Raw genomic sequence first — 18,904 nt, 5'->3', positions numbered from 1 at the left:
AAAACAAAAATTAGCCGGATGAAGTGGCTGGCGCCTATAGTCCTAGCTACTCAGGAGGCTGAGGTGGGATAATCGCTTGAATCTAGGAGGCAGAGGTTGCAGTGAGCCAAGATTATGGCACTGCACTCCAGCCTGGGTGACAGAGCAAGACACTGTCTAAAAAAAAAAAAAGAAAAACGTTCCTGTGAATGGCATTATAACTTGTTTAAATGAATATTAGATTTCTAATTCTATAATGATCTTCCCCTCAAAACATAAATCCAATTCTGTCATTGCTCTATTTGAAATCCTTCAAATGCTTAATCCCAGAAATATGTTAGATCTAATACTTCTAAAATTAGGTTTTCTAAATGTATAATCTTAAATTAGAAAGTGATGACCTAGGACACTAAGAATTCACTAACCTGCAGATAGTTTTCATCCATTATGTTTTTGGAGAAAAATCACATGTTTAGAAAACTGTTTAAAGAACAATTCCACAAAACATTTCAGCCTTAACCTTCACATACTCTAAATTTATCTTACTCAGTGACATACAAAAAGCTATAGATATGTTACAGTTAAGTATATTTCATGATAGCTGGAGAGAAGGCAAGGTAGCATTTTGTAAAATGGAAGGGTTAATTTTCCATTTTGGAAAATTCATATTGGGTTAATGAATTCCATTATGAGTAAAATTGGGAGAGACAGATTATTGTATTTTGAGGGTTTATAGTACTCTCATTTTTAATTTTTAATTTTTATTGAGCATAACAGAAAACAATCATTGCTAATAAATTTTATAAGGTTACTATTTTATGTTTATATTTTAAAAGGACTAATGTATTTCTGAATATGACTTCCTATTTAAAAATCAAGGCACAAGTTTTCCCTTCAATAAAATGAAACTGTAACTTTACAATGAACTCCAACAGGAAAATATAAATCATATAATAGAAAAACCTGTCAGGGAATTTTTTCTCATCCAAACTATCTTTTAAGTGAAAGATGCCTGCATAAACTAATTTGTGGCAACTTAATTTTTATTCATTCAATTATATTTAAGATTCCATGTATATGCATGAACATATAATTAAACTTTCTTGTAAGATTTGTCTCTAGACTTGAAAGAAAGTGTATATATATATATATATATATATATATATATTCTCAAAATTTGAGAATTATGATGCTACTGCATAAAACATAATGAAGGACTATATGTCAATAGCTTCCCTTTGTATTTATGACAAAAAGAAAAACATTCCAAAAAGAATTATAAATGAAAACCTCAGTTGTACTGGACAGGAACAAAATGTGCAATAAGCAGAAGTCTTTTGGGATGTATTTTTAAACAGGAGGTTTTGAAAACTCCAAATTTAGCTTCATAAAAAGAGGTAGTGCAAGTGTGAAGCATGTGGTCATTTTGGCATACTCAGTGTATAACTTCTCTCTTTACCTATATAAGGATATAATAAAGCTTTAGAAATGTGCAAAGCAGAAATCTTCCAGTTCTGTTTATTCCCTTTCAGTCAGGTAGTAAAATATCCTAATGTTCTATAAAGAAACCTTCAAAATGCACTACTGGAAGAGCCTGCTAAAGAGAGAGAAAGCAACAAGTTCTTAATTTAGCTACTGAGCAGTTTAAAGGAGAGGATCAGTGAGGGTTTTTTTAAGCCAACTATGTCTGTAAGTATCAGTCAATTTTACTAAATTTCACTGTATTTTTCTACTTCCTCTGCAGCTTTTTTGGGGAGGACAAAGGGAAGGTTCAATGTTCTTCATCCTCTTATTTACCTCTTCTTTATAATCCTTTCTCCTTCTTCTGGCCTTCTTTCATTACTGTAATTACATTCTTGTATTTCTTTTAGAAATTCAATTTCTTATATACTTTCCATTCAACTTCTAATTCTACAGTTCTTGGTCATGCTTTGTAAAGAAACGCCTCCTTTCTCTTAGTGATCGGAGATAGGAAGCAGTAATGGAGGGAATAGTACAGATGTGAATGTGTGTGATGTTTCTGTGCCTCCCAATCTCAAGAGAATACTGAACACTTCCCAGAACCTACTGTTGCCAAAGCACCAACGGTGGGAGAGGGGGTGGTGGGGGGTGGTGGCGGGGGGCAGGGAACAAACCTGTTTGCAGAGGTTAATTTGTGCTAAGAATTTAAATGTGACTTTCTGCCTATTTCCATGATGCTATGTGACTTTCAGTTCAATTTTGAAATATTTTGGTCCCCTAAGGACCACTATGGTTTTAAACATAATTTTAAATTGATATCCAGAATTTGAATCAACTAAGAACTATGAATCATATCTAAAGGAAACTGGACTTTAAGTCACCAACAGCTGGTTAAGAAGAGTCTTGGCCATCAAGACCAAGCGTCCCCAAACTTTTTACACAGGTGGCCAGTTCACTGTCCCTCAGACCGTCGGAGGGCCACCGCATACTGTGCTCCTCTCACTGACCACCAATGAAAGAGGTGCCCCTTCCTGAATTGCGGTGGGGGGCCGGATAAATGGCCTCAGGGGGCCGCATGCGGCCCACGGGCCGTAGTTTGGGGACGCCTGATCAAAACACTAAAATCATTCTTCACTCTCTAACACTGCATGTCTAAAAAGAGAACATGAACTAGCATAATATTAATAAAAATGGACACTGACTTTGTAAACATTAACGAGTCAACATGTGCTCACTGTTCAAATGGCAGGCAGTCATACATTTGAACAATAATGAGCATAATCAAAATTTAACCCAGGTTAAAGTGCAATAAAATATATATTTAAAAAAAAATTTAACCCAGGAATATACCTATACAGTAGTATGTTCACAATCTAAAGGAAGTTAACTGTACAGCTTTACTATAAATGTTAATTAAAAGACATACTATTTTCTTGAATAGAAAGATCAATATTGTAATGATAATAATTGTGCAATTACAATTAGTGCAATTACAGACTTTCGAAAGGAGAATTTGCACACTGAATTTTACATGTGGATTGTGGAAGAAAAGATATGTGTGAATAGTCAAGAGAAGTTTTAAAGAGAAAAATAAAGAGGAAGACTTTCCCTTAGATATAAAAATTACTCTAAAACCAGAATAATTTAAAGAATGTTTTACTGACAAAGAAATATGATTATAATAAACGTGTAGACATGTGCGTATATAAACTAGTATAAGATGAAAATGCACTTGAACAGGTGAACTCCACAGGAATTAAATATTTAACAATTAAAAAAGAAAATAAAAAGAGTGGCAACAATACAGGAGATTATATTGTTTGTATTAATAATCTTGGGCCTAGGGAGATATCTGACTACCTGTACTTGTGTTATGGTGCTATCATTTAAAACTGTGTAGCCTTGGATAAGTGATTTACCCATAGTCTATAAAAGGAAGCTGAAGTGTCTTATTCATTGGGTTGCTGTGAGGCTTCAATAAAAATATACACATAAAGTACCTCGGCATCCAGAAAAATAAGTTGGCTAGGGTTTTTACTCAGCCTGCAAACAAAAGCCAGAAACCATAAGCAAAAAAGAATGACTGGTAAATATGTCAACTTTTAGGTATTTTGTGAAACAAATGTTACATGAGGTAAAAGAAAGAATGCCTGTAAATATTTACAACATACAATCAAAGGCTATATTAAAAACTCTTTTTTTTTTTTTTGAGACCGAGTTTCGCTCTTGTTACCCAGGCTGGAGTGCAATGGCGTGATCTCGGCTCACCGCAACCTCCGCCTCCTGGGTTCAAGCAATTCTCCTGCCTCAGCCTCCTGAGTAGCTGGGATTACAAGCACGCTCCACCATGCCCAGCTAATTTTTAGTATTTTTGGTAGAGACGGGGTTTCACCATGTTGACCAGGATGGTCTTGATCTCTCGACCTCATGATCCACCCGCCTCAGCCTCCCAAAGTGCTGGGATTACAGGCTTGAGCCACCGCGCCCGGCTAAAAACTCTTTAAATTACTAAAAAAAAAAAAAAAAAAAAAAAACACCCTTAAGAAAAATAAGATACATGTCATGAACAATCTGTTCCCAAGAGAAATATAAAGGCCCACAAACATAAGACATTCTTCTCAACTTCACCAATAATCAAATAAATACATTTCTTTTTTCTCACCTGACTGGCAAAAACTGCTATTTATACTATTGTAAGAAGAGTAAGTGAAAAAGGACTTTCTCATGCAACAATGAGGAGAGAATAAATCTGTCAAACCTTTTAGAGAGCAGTTTATGAATGCATATGTATTAACTTTCCCTTAACAGTTCTATCTGTAAGAAATTAGCCTAAGGAAATAGAGAAGTGTACAAAAACTTATAAAAGAGGTATTTCTTTATATTGTTATTAAAATAGCAAAACAAACCAACAATCTAAGAACTGTCATTACTGGAGGGGAAACAGATCACCAACAATTTTCAATAAGAAAAAGCAAAATAAAGAATACTACATGTAGTATAATCAATCCCATTTAAAATGTTTCAAATATGGAGACAGCAATAGAGGTTTACATTTGCAACGAAAAAGTTCTGGAAAAACGTGTATTAAACTGTAATCAGTGGTCATGCGGATGGGGTAAGAATGTTATGGAAACATTCACTTTTTAACGTATACTGTTCAGTACTTTTAAGCATTTAACAATTCCTTTTATAATAAGAAAAAATAGGGACATTTCTATTTTGGAAAAAAATAAAATATTAAGAAACTCATAATAATTGCTTTCCTAGTTTCAGATTCTCACATAATGCTAACAGCTACATGCCTTTTTGAAAACAGGTTGCTTAGGTTTAATAAGGTCCTTGTCAAGAATTAATAGATACTTAAGTGTTAACTTCCTTTTTAAAAGAACTACAATTAAAAGAGCCACTTATAAATGAATAAAGAAAAGCATGTTTCTCAGTTCAGGGTTTAACTTACAAGTAACATTTCCATTAGTGTTTGAAACCAAGAATTATAAACTAGATTAGGCAGTACATAATTTAAATTTAAAAATGTGTTTTATAATGTAGAAACTCAGAAATTGCCCATACTATCTAAAACTTGCACCTTTCATCATACTTTTTAAAAGGAGAAAGTTACCTTTGACCCACTACTAGCAAACTAATTCATTTCTTTCTGGAACAAGAATGACATGGAAAATTCATGATCACTATAGTAGAAACAAAACAAGATACTCTTTTTTCATCAATGAAGGGTATCAGAATCTTTTTGAGATCAGATGTTTCGCATTTTCTAAGGTTTTTAACATTTTTTATTAAAGCAAGCTGTAACTACATCTTTAAAATGGAAGGCCACCACCTAATTTCGTGAAGAATTTCACTTCCTCAGGAAGCAAAGGAACAGCCCTGTGACTACATATTATATCCCTCAAAAAAGATCAACTTGGATTCCTCCAAGGAAGACTAACTTCCCTATCTCTAAGGCATAGAAAAAATTAACATTACTGTTCTTAGTTTAGTCCTACTTCTCCTGCCAAAAGTTGTGCATTCCCCAGATTCTCTCAGGAAGCATCATGTTACAAAGCAGAGCATTCTGCACCAACACTTATCAGACATCTAATTTTCTTAAAGCTCAGTGTACACATCTGTAAAACAGGAATAACATCAACTGCTTTATAAGGATACTGTAAAGACTAAATGGGATGCTGAGACTTATATGCATAACACAACGTAGGGGTTTCATAAATGCTACTCCCTTTCTAGCATGTCTGTAGCCAGGATAATTCATAGGGAACACACCAAGAAAGCAATGCAGCTTGGGCCAGGCGTGGTGGCTCATACTAGCACTCTGGGAGACCAAGGCGAGAGAATCATCTGAGGTCAAGAGTTCAAGACCAGCCTGGCCAACATGGTGAAAACCCGTCCATCTCTAACACAAATACAAAATTAGCCAGATGTGGTGGCATATGCCTCTAATCCCAGCTACATGGGAGGCTGAAGCAGGAGAATTGCTTGAACCCGGGAGGCAGAGGTTGCAGTGAGCTGAGATCGCACCATTGCACTCCAGCCTGGGCAAAAAGAGGAAAACTCCATCTCAAAAAAAGGAATACAAGTGCAAAATATTAAAGAAACTGTCACTGTAGAATTATAATTAAATGATATTCAAAGTATGTGATTTCTTGAAACATAAAGTGTTAAAATAAAAAATAAAAGTGAGGTCAACCAAAGGAAAGCAACAGCCATGTCACATTTTAATTTCTTTTTTTAAAACAATATATTCATAAGAGAACAAGACAACATTACTAAAAGCTTCTTGAGTAGGAAAAAAGTGAGAAATTATGGTTCCAGGGTTTGGAATCTGATTGCTTTCTTCCTGGGTTACTGAGCTCACTTTCGGAGTGCATCCCATATCTGAACTACGACAGAGGCACTGCATCACTTCTACATAAAAGTTCTTCAAATCTTTCATGTGATGGTCTACAGTTTGCTTCATCTTTTTTACCTGACAATTAAGGGTCTCAGTAATCGGATCAGACCTTTCCTATCCATACTGCATCCCGAACACAGATTCTCTAGGTTAGGTCAATTTACTCACAGCAAAACACTACGTGGTTATCTGTCTCTGTATAAGTGTTCACATTATTCCCGGGTTTAGGATACTCCTTCTCGCTTATTCTTGTGCAAACTAACCCATTCTTCAACTTCAGATCAAACCTATGCATCATCAGCCTCCCACCGTGAAATCATGAATACCAATGTATCTATACACTTAGAGCTGATTCCACAGAATTCATCACGTCTATGGGGTTCATTTTTATATTCATACTATTAGGCTATGGCTTGCTTTGTTTGGCATGGTCTTCAGTCCTGAATAGTCATGGCTAACATTATGCTATTTTTAATATTTCAGCAAACTTTTATAGCAATGTAATAATTACAAAATTCTTCACTGGTACAAAAAGTAAATATTTGTTCCCCTCCCTCACATCACATATACTCTTGGTCAGAATTATAGCATAAATTTAATGTTCACCTATAAATCACTGAATTTTTCATTTTGTTTTGGTCTTGCAAAGATCTCTCTTTCCAACTACTTATGTTATGAATAGTACACATTTCCATAGTTATTCCTGTTGCTTTATACACGTATCATGCACTTGTGTGAGCCGGGCACTATGCGTATGCTATATAACTTAGTTTTGAAAATAATCTGGTAAATCTGGCAAAATGTTACTCCTTTTTTACAGGCGAGAAAACAGGCTGAAAGGACCAAAGCCACAAAGCAGGTAACAGAGTTGACTATAAAATAAGGGACTTACTCCAAAGTCTCGCTGCTACACTCTGCTCCTGCCTTGCCAGACAATGTATATCCTCATATTCTACCCACTCTCACTGCTGAACCCACTTAACAACTTTCAAATTTAAAACTAATTATTATGAAAACATCAAATGCCAAAATAAATTTTTCTGGAAATCCAGAAAACTGTTCAGCAAATTAATTTTTTTTTTTCTTTTTTGTACAACACACAGGACATCAGTTATATGAAAGTCCTGGGCAGGAAAACTTTTCAAGTAATAACAGTCATTTTCATTCTATGACATGGAAACACTGACAGTGTTTTTATTATTTTTTTCGACTAGACAACTCTCAATTATGATTTCATTCCTTGACAAATGTTCCTCAACACTCACCAAATTTTGGCAGATGGCTTACAACAAAAGTAAAAAAAAAAAAAAAAAAAAAAGCATCTTTTCACTTTTTAACTCATTATTCCAGCAAATGTTCAATCAATAAAATATAAGTTAGAGAAACGTAGTTTCGTAACCATCTAACTAATTGGTATTTTGAAAGTGCTTAAGTTATTCAATTATTTTTCAACATTTCCAGGTTCATTACTGAACCACTCCCATTGTATAGCCTTAATGAAAACATCCAGTGAAATATATTTTTAAAGAAAGCAAAATATAAATATTTTAAAGAGAACTAATTACAACTTTAAAAGTAATTATGATAAAGATACCTTTAAAAATCAAGACAAAAAATACTACATAGATTCAAGAATGAGACCTTTAAAATAGCTTGCCTACCTTATTAGTAACAAAAATAATTAAAACTACAATGGGATACTATATTTCTTATCAGCCTCCTCGTATTTCAAAAATATTATACCTAGTATTGAAAAGCACATAAGTTAGGCATCATTTTGTTATGGCAAAAGTAGTATAAATTTGGTAAAAATTTCTGCAGAATATTTTGACAGTATGTGTAAAAACCCTTAATATGTTTATATGCCTTGACCTAGGAATAACATTCTAGGACAGGAATCTATTTTAGGTAAATGGCAGGGGATGTGCTCAAGGATTTGTAGGGAAGAAAATATTATAATTTATAATAGTCAAATACTCAAAACAACCTAATTATAAAATAACATTAAGAGACTGGTAAAATAAATTGGCATGCCCTCACAATGAATACTAAGCCAACATATAAAAATCTCATTTCAGAACACTATTTTATAATATAAGAAATGTTTATAGTCTAGAAGATCCACAGTGACCCTATGGTGGACCCAAGAGTAACTTCTATGTCCTGCTGTGTGTGTGGTGGATAGCTTTCAAGATGACCCAATGATACCTTCTTGGTATTCACTCCCTTGTGTCATTATGCCCCACACTGTATCAAGGTTGGTTAGTAGGGTCAGTGGAATAGAGCAGAAGGAACAGTATGTCTGTCTATCTATCTACCTGTCTATCTATTTATTTGAGACAGAGTCTTGCCTATCTCCCAGGGTGGAGTGCAGTGGTGTGATCTCGGCTCACTATAAACTCTGCCTCCCAGATTCAAGTGATTCTTGTGCCTCAGGCTTCTGAGTAACTGGGATTACATGCATGCACCACCAACCCTGGCTAATTTTTGTATTTTTAGTAGAGACAATGTTTCACCATGTTGGCCAGCCTGGTCTTGAACTCCTGGACTCAAGTGATCTGCCCACCTCAACCTCCCAAACTGCTAGAATTATAGGCATGAGGCACCACATCCAACCAGTATATAATTTCTGAGAGTAGATCATAAAAGACATTGTAGCTTCTACTTTACTCTCTCTTGGATCACTCACTCTGAAGCAAGAAGAGGCCCAAATGGCAAAAAACCTACACCTTCTGCCAACAGCCAGTGAGGAACTGAGGCCTCCAATCAATAGCCATGTGAGTGAACCATTTCTGAAATGGGTCCTCCAGCTCCAGTCAAGTCTTCAGATAACAGCAACTCCAGCCCACAACTTGACAGCTAGTTTAGGAGAGACACAGCCAAAATGGCCCAGTTAAACCTCTCCCAGATTCCTGACTCTCAGAAGCTGTGTGGGAAAATTAATGTTTGTCATTTTAAGTTGTTAAATTTTAGGGTAATTGTTACACAGCTAAGCATGTTTCTCAATATTTTCCAAATATCTATGGATAACATGTACTGCTTTTAAAATTAGAGAACAAACTACCATTTTAAAACACTAGACATTGTCAATGCAATCCTAATACAGATTTTTTAAGATTAATTCCAGTGTTTCAATTAGTCAAGCTAAAAGGCTCTCACACTGATAGCACACATGTGATAGTCCAGCATACATAGGCTAGTTAGTTCAACTCCAAATTGAATGTTACAGTTACAGTAAATTAGCAACTTTAAAAGTACCCAAAAAGGCCTTTGAAGATAAAGAATAAGAGAAAGCTAAATATTACATGCAAATAGCTTTTTTAAAAGTGAACAAACTATATCTAAGGAAAGCAAGAGAAAAAATAATAAAGATTAAAAAATTATTAATTTCAAAAATACTAAAATACTACATTCTGGTAAATAAAGCCAAAGGTATTTGGAGAAGGAACGAATAAGAGGAAAACAAAAGGCAAATCTTAATATTCAAGAAAATGATAAAATAATAAAAGATGGATGAAAAACACAGAAAAAGAGTAAAAGAATATAAATAATATTATGCATAGTTGGTAGTTAAATAATAAATTTAAATAGTTCACTGAAATTAAAAGATCATCCCAGCTGAGTAGAATACATAAACCCTAAAGAGATCAACAGTTTTAGAAGAAATTTAAGTAAACAACTATTGCCAAATAAACCTTAATGATATTTTGTGTGGATTCTTTTAAATGTTGAAAGAATGGAAAAATATGGATTTTTTAAAAAATATATTTTTTAAATGTTACATTCTGCTAGCTGATATGATAAGTCGATAAGGTTTTTAAAAAGTCCCTTCCTCAAGATAGTTTACTGTCCTCCTTTGTAAAACTGCCATAACAACTATAAAAATTACAATATTATAGAAGGCAATGTGCAACTTGTATAATCACAAGTGATGGGCCTAGTAACTCTGACACTAAAACCTGAAAACCAGCTGACAAAACAGAAAACTGTAATTCAGTATCAACAGTCTTGATAGATGAAATATATTTCAAACCCTACAGCATATTAAATAATAATAAACCATGTCCAACTGAGTTTACATCAGAAATCCCAGAATGGTTTAATACTAGGCAGTCTATTAATGAAGTTACAACATCAATAGGTAAAAATCAATTAAAACAGAACCTAACTTTGCCTGCTAAATAATGTGTAGTCATCGCAATACATGTCCATAGGCCAGAAAACCAGGGTAGTTCTATAATATAATAATGATTCCCAATTGTTCACTTAGAATGAGCACTTTATTAAATATTTAGCCGAGTGGTTTCCAACAAAGCCAGATATACAGACACCTTTCACCAACATTAGGAAGAAATTGTGACATTCTTACCAACACAATAGAAAAAGAGCTAACATCTTTAAGCACTGGGATGGCAGATTATATGTACTTAATAATAATACTGATTTTCTAATAAAAATAAGAGATTTCTGTGAAATCCATGAACTTTAATGAGATTTTGTTAAACTTTCAAATATGCCAATAAGAACAGTTGGAAAACTTCCTTTTTTTTTTTTTTTTTTTTTGAGACGTAGTCTCACTCTGTCACCCAGGCTGGAGTGCAATGGCGCAATCTCAGCTCACTGCAACCTCCACCTCCCACATTCAAGCGATTCTCCTGCCTCAGCCCCCCAAGTAAGTGGGATTACAGGCGCATGCCACCGTGCCCAGCTAATTTTTGTATTTTTAGTAGAAACAGGGTTTCAATATCTTAGCCAGGCTGGTCTCGACCTCCTGACCTTGTGATCCACCCGCCTCAGCCTTCCAACAGGTGGAAAGCTTTCTAGGAAAACTCCAAACATAACCAACTGACAAATCAATCAACCAATTAATCAATCTCTCTGTTTTCTCTCTCTCAATCTCTATCTCAAGCATGCGCATGTGCACACACATACACCCATGCATGCACACATACATACATTTCATGCTGCATACACCTAAAAATAATCATATTTACTGAAAATAAGAAAGGGAGGGTGCCTTCTGAAGAGGTGTGAGACAAGAGAAGCCACAGAAAAGAAATGACACAACTCCAGAAAGCCATCATGCATATGAATACGATATACCAGATGAATTCTCTCTTTATGAGAAATGAGAAATGTTTCAGAAATTGTCTCAATACGTATTTATATGATTGACAAAAACAGCTTGGAATATGCCAATGGAGCCCAAGGGTATATAACAAACATTTTTAACTGAATATTTATCTTTTCTTCAGGAGAACCAAGGCAAGAAAAACCCCCAATGGGATAAAGTAAGTAAGTTTTCCTTTCATCTACCCTATTTTATTTGGAGTCACTAACCTCCAAAAGCCCCACAGTTCTGGGGCTACATTTTAAGTAACAAGAGAGCAGTGCCCCCTTTTGGTACCAAATGTCAAAAGTTCTTCAGATCCTCAACACTTACACATAAAATCATTTAAACGAAGCAAACTATTGAGCTACCAATCCTTCCTACTGTAAGACAGAAACGATTTACCCACATTAGCATAATCATGGATACATTTGGCAAAGATCACTTTTCATGTATCATTTTCTTTTCTTGACAGTGACTATAGGACCTTACATACTAACAGAAAACTTTATGTTGTCTATTAGTTGACTGCGTAGGTCTTGTTGGCTCATTCCAACACAAATCTCTCTACATCAAGGACAGACTTTCTCTAGGATAGAATGTCTATAATATCTCCTATCTAATGACATGAAAATGCTGTTTTCAACTGGCGCACCCAGGTATCAGATTTCATATTCAAATCTGGATCTGGCATACAACTGTGTGAAATGTGAAAAATGGAGTTAAGTAACTGTTTGGATATAATACTGTCTAATAGAACAGGGTAGAAGAGAATAATCCATTTATTAAAAAGGAATATTCTCTACCGGTTTCCCCCTTTAACTTCCAAGAAACAACAAATAACATCAATTGTTTGCTAACAGCGTAAGCCCATTATTATACCACAGTAATTAAGTATAAACGGTTCTATTATTTTACAGTATCTTTCAAGAAGTACCATTTTATAGCTGCAAATGAAAATAACACCAACATGATTCACACCTTTGATCCAAGAACTTTGGGAGGCCGAGATGGGTGGATCACTTGAAGTCAGTTGTTCAAGACCAGCCTGGCCAACATGGTGAAACCCCACCTCTACTAAAAATAGAAAAATTAGCTGGACATGGTGGTGTATGTCTGTAGTCCCAGCTACTTGGGAGGCTGAGGCAGAAGAATCTCTTCAACCTAGGAGGTGGAGGTTCCATGCAATGAACCGAGACTGAGCCACTGCGCTCCTGCCTGGACAACAGAGCAAGACTCCAAAAAAGAAAATAATACCAACAGTATGCTCTTCCAAAATAGTCAAAAACAGTAAGATCTTTTCCATGCCCCATCAGTTCGCTTTGAGTGGACAGAATCATAACAAAGAGGTCTTTTTATAAACAATGCTTCGCTTCATTTCCTGCTGTCTATGACAGAATTTGCAGGTATACCCTGCTGCAAGCACGAATGAATTTATCTTATTTTGTTAAATAAAGACATAAAGATATTACTTTGCTTTTGTAAATGTTATACACATTATATATATTTATACATAATGGATATTATATATGTTTCCTATGCTGTTTCATATCATACAAGTGCTTACCAATTTCTTCAATTACTACCCACGAGTGTAATTCTTTTTTTTTCTTTTCTTAGCTTTTTTTTTGGGGGGGGGGGCAGAGTTTCACTCTTGTTGCCCAGGCTGGAGCACAATGGTGTGATCTCAGCTCATTGCAACCTCCACCTCCCAGGTTCAAGCAATTCTCCTGCCTCAGCCTCCCAAGTAGCTGCTGGTATTACAGGCATGTGCCACTACACACGGCTAATTTTGTACTTTTAGTAGATACAGGGTTTCACTGTGTTGGTCAAGCTGGTCTCAAACTCCCAACCTCAGGTGATCCGCATGCCTCAGTCTCCCAAAGTACTGGGATTATAAGCCACCATGCCCGGCCTCTATCAGTGTAATTCTTAACTATATACTTGGAAAAGCACCAAAGTGAGATTTTCCTCAGCAGTATGAATTACTTTTAAGTACATCAGTTATAATTCATCTAACAAGGTGGGATGAGAGAGATCAGACCCTTTCATATATTAATCTGAGCTTAAAATAAATCCTAAGAAGCAACCCTGTAAATTTCCTGAAGTATACAAAGATGGCCAGAGGCATACATTTACCTCTGAAAAAGCAGCCCTACTTAGGTCAAATGCCAATTTTCACAGCTTAATGGGTGGAATTAAAGATCCAGAGTCAGATAGACCATGAATACAAGAGTAGCTTCAAATTCTGGCTGTAATACTTTCTGTATGATGTTGAATAATCATCATTCTAGTGATAATTCTAGAATAATTATACTTGAATTATTAATATAAAAATGTTATATTAATAGTGTCATCCTTATCTGCAAAACGATAAAAATATATGCCTTTTAATGTTATGTTGTCATGAGACTTAAATGTAATAATGTATAAAGTGATTAACACAGTTCCTGGTAAGAGTAAACAGCCTGTAGCTACTACCATAATGATGTTTATGTTCTAATATCACTTATCCCAGAAATGAAATACCCTCTCCTCTTAAACTGGGTAAGGAAACAACTGCTGGGTGATTACTAAACTTACAAAGCTAGAAGGCCTGGAATTACAGAAAAAGTATGACTCAAAAGATCCTTCAAAGGTACTTCGCAATTTATATGCTGTCTGGTAGGCATGTCTCAAGAAATAAAGCACAGAATATTTCAATGCCTGTAATGGGAAACCAGGGCTTAAATATGCCCTTCCAAGAAGTGGTGTCACCAGTGAAAATGGAAGAATTGATAGCTTCACATCTCCTAAAAGTAGGCTATATCAGAGTTCAGGTCTTACAGACTGAATAGCTTACACATTTAGCTTGGCTATTTTGTCTGAATAGGAGCTGGATAAAATTAGAATTTAGCCAGTAACAGCGACTATGTTTGCAGTCCTCAGCTGATGAAAATCAGTCATGGCTACATCAGACTAATAGGAAAAATTTCTTCTCAAAGAATATGATCATAAAAATAAAATCCCTGGCCGGGTGCAGTGGCTCACGCCTATAATCCCAGCACTTTGGAAGGCCGAGGCGGGTGGATCATGAGGTCAAGAGATCGAGACCATCCTGGTCAACAAGGTGAAACTCTGTCTCTACTAAAAATACAAAAATTAGCTGGGCATGGTGGCACACGCCTGTAGTCCCAGCTACTCGGGAGGCTGAGGTAGGAGAATTGCTTGAACCCAGGAGGTCGAGGTTGCAGTGAGCCGAGATTGTGCCACTGCACTCCAGCCTGGGTAGCAAGAGCAAAATTCCATCTCAAAAAATAAGTAAATAAATAAATAAAATCCCCAGGACTACCACATTGATAAGCATCTGTAAGCAAGCAATAATTCAGTAAATATTCAGAGTTTATAGTAATTAGACATGGGTAGAAGTTAAAAATTAGCTAAACCATCTTTTTGTAAGTAAAGCAATGTATTTTCAAATATGAGAAATCCTGATCCCTTCTATATACATGAGGTTGTAAGGAGTAAAATGGAGAGGGAGGTCATAAATACTGCTCATCATCCTATAAATGCCAAATTGAAACATTAATCACTGGCATACAAAAACTCTTGAACAGTACTCTGTCCCATGAACAGTATTCTGTCCCATGAACAGATATTTCTGTAACCTGGTAAAAGTATTCTTTGTCTTGCCCTCGAGGGAAAATTTATTAAAATAAATTAACATTTTACTGGGTCTCTAATTGGAAGTGGCTGTTCTCAACAAACATGTTTATCAAACACTGTGACTGGCAAAATGTATTACTGTAGCTGTAGTTATCCAAATTACATGCTGTCTAAAGCAAAAAGGGCAAAAGCCATCTGGCTCATATAACTTGCATTTTCTAGACAGCTTGCAGCTGGTTCTGATTAAGCAGCATCTCAGAACTCCCAGAGATCTATTTTTATCCCTGCAAGTGTATTTTTAGGACTCACACATCCAAGGCACAGGGCATTTACATTAATAAATGAACAACCAATTTGATTAGGAAAAGGTTTATGTGACACTCTGGTTTAGTCTCCAGCTGCACAAATGGACTGCAAGTTGTATATGACAATCTGAAACCTAATCTTTAGAACTTATCTCCTCTCTGGCCATTTTAGTATCTCAAGGGAGGAATACAGGAAAATGGCCTCCTCTGTCTTATAAAATAATCAAGGAAATATATCGTAACAAAAAACTTGACTGCATTATCTTACCTAACCTAGAAGGCTGGCACAACTATTAATCTGTTTTACAGATGAAGGAACAAAGGTTTTGAATGGCTAAATAACATATTCAATGTAAATAGTCGATACAGCCAGGACTCACACCTGTATCTCTGATGACGCAACAAAAATTCACACCTGTATTTTCTGGCTACAGAGCCTAAGCTAATATTAACCACAAGATTATGCTGTCTTATCACTGACAGGGTTAATAGTGAATTTTAAAAATGTATTTTATTATAAGAAAATTTAATAATATTATATGAGGTAAAGAGGTAATCATATATTTTGATGGAAGAAGCATATTAGAATATTCTAGAACTGAATAATACAGATTTGTATTAACAAATCTTATAATAAAGATGATATATGATAAATAAGCTTTTTTCCTCTTTAAATCTCCATAATTGCATTATTCATCAACCTGTCCGTCATCCTCCTAATCATCAAATTAGGATGAAGTCAGACATGGGTGCTGGATAGAAACATGCAACATTTATATTGCTATAAAGACATGAACATTCCATTTTTTATAAGCCTCTCCCCAATGAAACACAATGAATCACTGAGCAAAGTGAACAAATCAATTTTTTAATAACTCAAGAATTCTCTTTATCCTTCATCCCAGGTGACTTTCCCCTTTGTTCACTCCACCATGATGGCCATTTTTCCCTCCAACTCCCACTCTCCCCTTCCCTCCAGGACTTCTAGTCTCCTCCTTTACCCTTCCTTCTCAACTAACTGTCCTCACAGAAGACTTCTCTCACTCTCTCCACGTTATTTAGTCTCACAACACTCTGTATTCACCATAATAATTACAATGGCCACTGCACATTTTTGCATCCTCTGAGCTTAGGAATATGACCAGCACTCAAAAGTGCCTGCTGCACACATAACCACAGAAGTCATTCTATCCAGGCACAGATGTAGAATACGTGGCATACCTAGTTCACTCCAGATTACCGTTTTCTTCTTGTTTGCCATCAATTAAGTAGACACTAGTCAATGTCTAGATAATTTTTTCCTAAGAATCAAGTCTTATGGCCATGAAATACTGTACAATAATCATTTCAGAAGGAAATCATGAGTGTATAAGCACTTCTATTGAAGCAAGTCATTTCAAATGCAAGGACAAAAGGTCAAATCAATTCAGATATCCTTAACATTGGCCTTCTCTAACTGTAGCACAGCATTATCAAGTTCAAAAGAAACACCACCAGAAGTTCACCTACTATGTGCTATATTTAAATCCAAGAAATAGCCTCAGGGCCTAAAAATTCTAATTTGTGTTTAAGTTCAGATTTGTCATGTTGAAACTGTAGGTAAGTGGGCTTCTCGCTTGTGCTTGTGTGAAGATGAGATCTTCACACAAGCACAAAAGTATGGAAGCACAGCTCAACAAGGGCTTTGTAAAACAACAGGTGAAATGCTGTTGATTAGATATTCACTGATGGGATTCCTGAATCACAAATTCAAAACCAACATTTTCTCCTTTTATTATTAGATTCTCAATCCACAGCTATAATCACATCCTTCTGAGTTTCCAGGGAACTTTACACATCCTGACTGGTAACTACCTGTATGCACTTTAAGTAACTGTGGTCATAGTTACCATCATGACTCCAAAGGAAAGGCCATCCTGTACAAAAATGTCCTACCCTTTTGCGTCACTGCTACACTCCCCCCACAAATAAATACGTTCTGATGATAAAAACAGATAATAATGAGTGGTTGCCAAGTTGTCTCTCCTCTGGATTGTCATGCAAGATTAAGTGTCAAAATGATGAACTTGGCTTTAAATAAAAGGGATTATCTCATCACAAATAAATACAAATTGTCATTTTACAGCATGAGAAACTACTTCATGTTCTAATTTAGAAGTAGAGAAAATAGAAATTCTATCTAATAACCCATCTTGAACTAAAAATTACTTAGCCATATTAAGTTTGCTTTGGTTCCACATAATATAACAAGTCCCTAAAAACAAAAATGATACTTCTCTGATTCTGGAAGTCTATGTGTCACAGAGTGCAAAGTAAGAAAAGGAAGTAACTGGTTTTAAAACAGGCTTGGTAAGTGACTCAATTACATTATAATGAACTCTTCTCAACATATCTTTAGTTCTAAAGGCAAAATGTGGGTTCTATTTGAAAAATATTAAAGGTTATGCAATAAGCTGATTTACTCTACACTGTCTGAAATAGGAAACCCTATTAATGGGAAATTATGATTCATTAGAAAAGTGTCAAATTTCCAAAGCTGATGATGCTAACAAGCAATTTACTGAATTTGAATTTTTGAAAATTAACCATCTGATTATAAATTCAAGGTTTCCCCATTAGATACATTTTGAGAGCCAGATCTATGTCTTGTCTTATTTAAGGTTGTATCACAGAATATCGCAGAATATCTGGATCATACTGGGTACCAATAAATGCCCAATGAACTAGACAACATTTTAAAGAATTCCTACTAAGTGCTTCATTTTCTTCACTATTTCATAAAAAAAGGTTTCCAGAATGTATTGTTTGTAGCTGTCCTTAGCAGTCAAAAAGAGAATTAATGTCAGTGCTAAAAAAAAAAAAAAAAAAAAAAAAAAGTACCTGTTCTTTTACCTTAAGATGTTCTGCCTTTTTGTTAAGCTCCAACCACTATGATTTCAACAAAGGGAAATTTGATCTGACTCATCTCAAAACTGTTGAACAATCAATAACAATTCTATCTGCATCTTAAAGATTCAATTACACAATTTTGCATAGATAACAGTAGCAGTCTTAGGTTTCATAAAAGATTACATTTCACACCAGAGTAATTTATAAACAAAGAGAAGAGCGTAGCTTAACTAAAAGTGAGAAGTACTTGGCAAGAGACATGGCTATGGAAAGAACACTGGCTTCAAGATGGGTTTGAGTCAAAATTCAGCACTGACTACCAATGTGACTTGGGCTCATCTCTCCCTGAGGCTTATTAGCAGTCTCCTATACTAAATGGGGACCATAAAGCATTTACCTCATGGGTTTACTATGGAAAGTAATATGCAATAAGATATGAAAAATCTGTTGGCATAGTGACTGTTACATTACCAGGTGATCAATAAAGTTTTGTTGAGTCAGAATATAAAAGGTCACAAAACCAGAAAAGTCACTAGCCTTTCTATTAAAACGTTCGGGCCTACAATGGTTTATGAAGATTACAGATAAAAGGGCCTAAAAATAGGGGCC

At 35.3% G+C, this 18,904-nt stretch overlaps 1 protein-coding gene and 1 long non-coding RNA gene across 17 annotated transcripts in view; one reads left to right on the top strand and one right to left on the bottom strand.

Moving 5' to 3' along the window:
- Window positions 1–18,904, bottom strand: part of HDAC9 (histone deacetylase 9) — a 1,049,458-nt gene that overhangs the window by 912,402 nt on the left and 118,152 nt on the right. The window lies entirely within an intron of this gene.
- On the top strand, window positions 1,471–12,943 carry LOC141580109 (uncharacterized). The gene is made up of 3 exons (XR_012512161.1): window positions 1,471–1,668; window positions 11,602–11,637; window positions 12,377–12,943. It is a non-coding gene; the product is annotated as an uncharacterized LOC141580109 (long non-coding RNA).

This window comes from Saimiri boliviensis, chromosome 10 (genome assembly GCF_048565385.1).
Source record: "Saimiri boliviensis isolate mSaiBol1 chromosome 10, mSaiBol1.pri, whole genome shotgun sequence".
Lineage (NCBI taxonomy): Eukaryota > Metazoa > Chordata > Mammalia > Primates > Cebidae > Saimiri > Saimiri boliviensis.
This window is presented reverse-complemented; position numbering and strand designations above follow the sequence as displayed.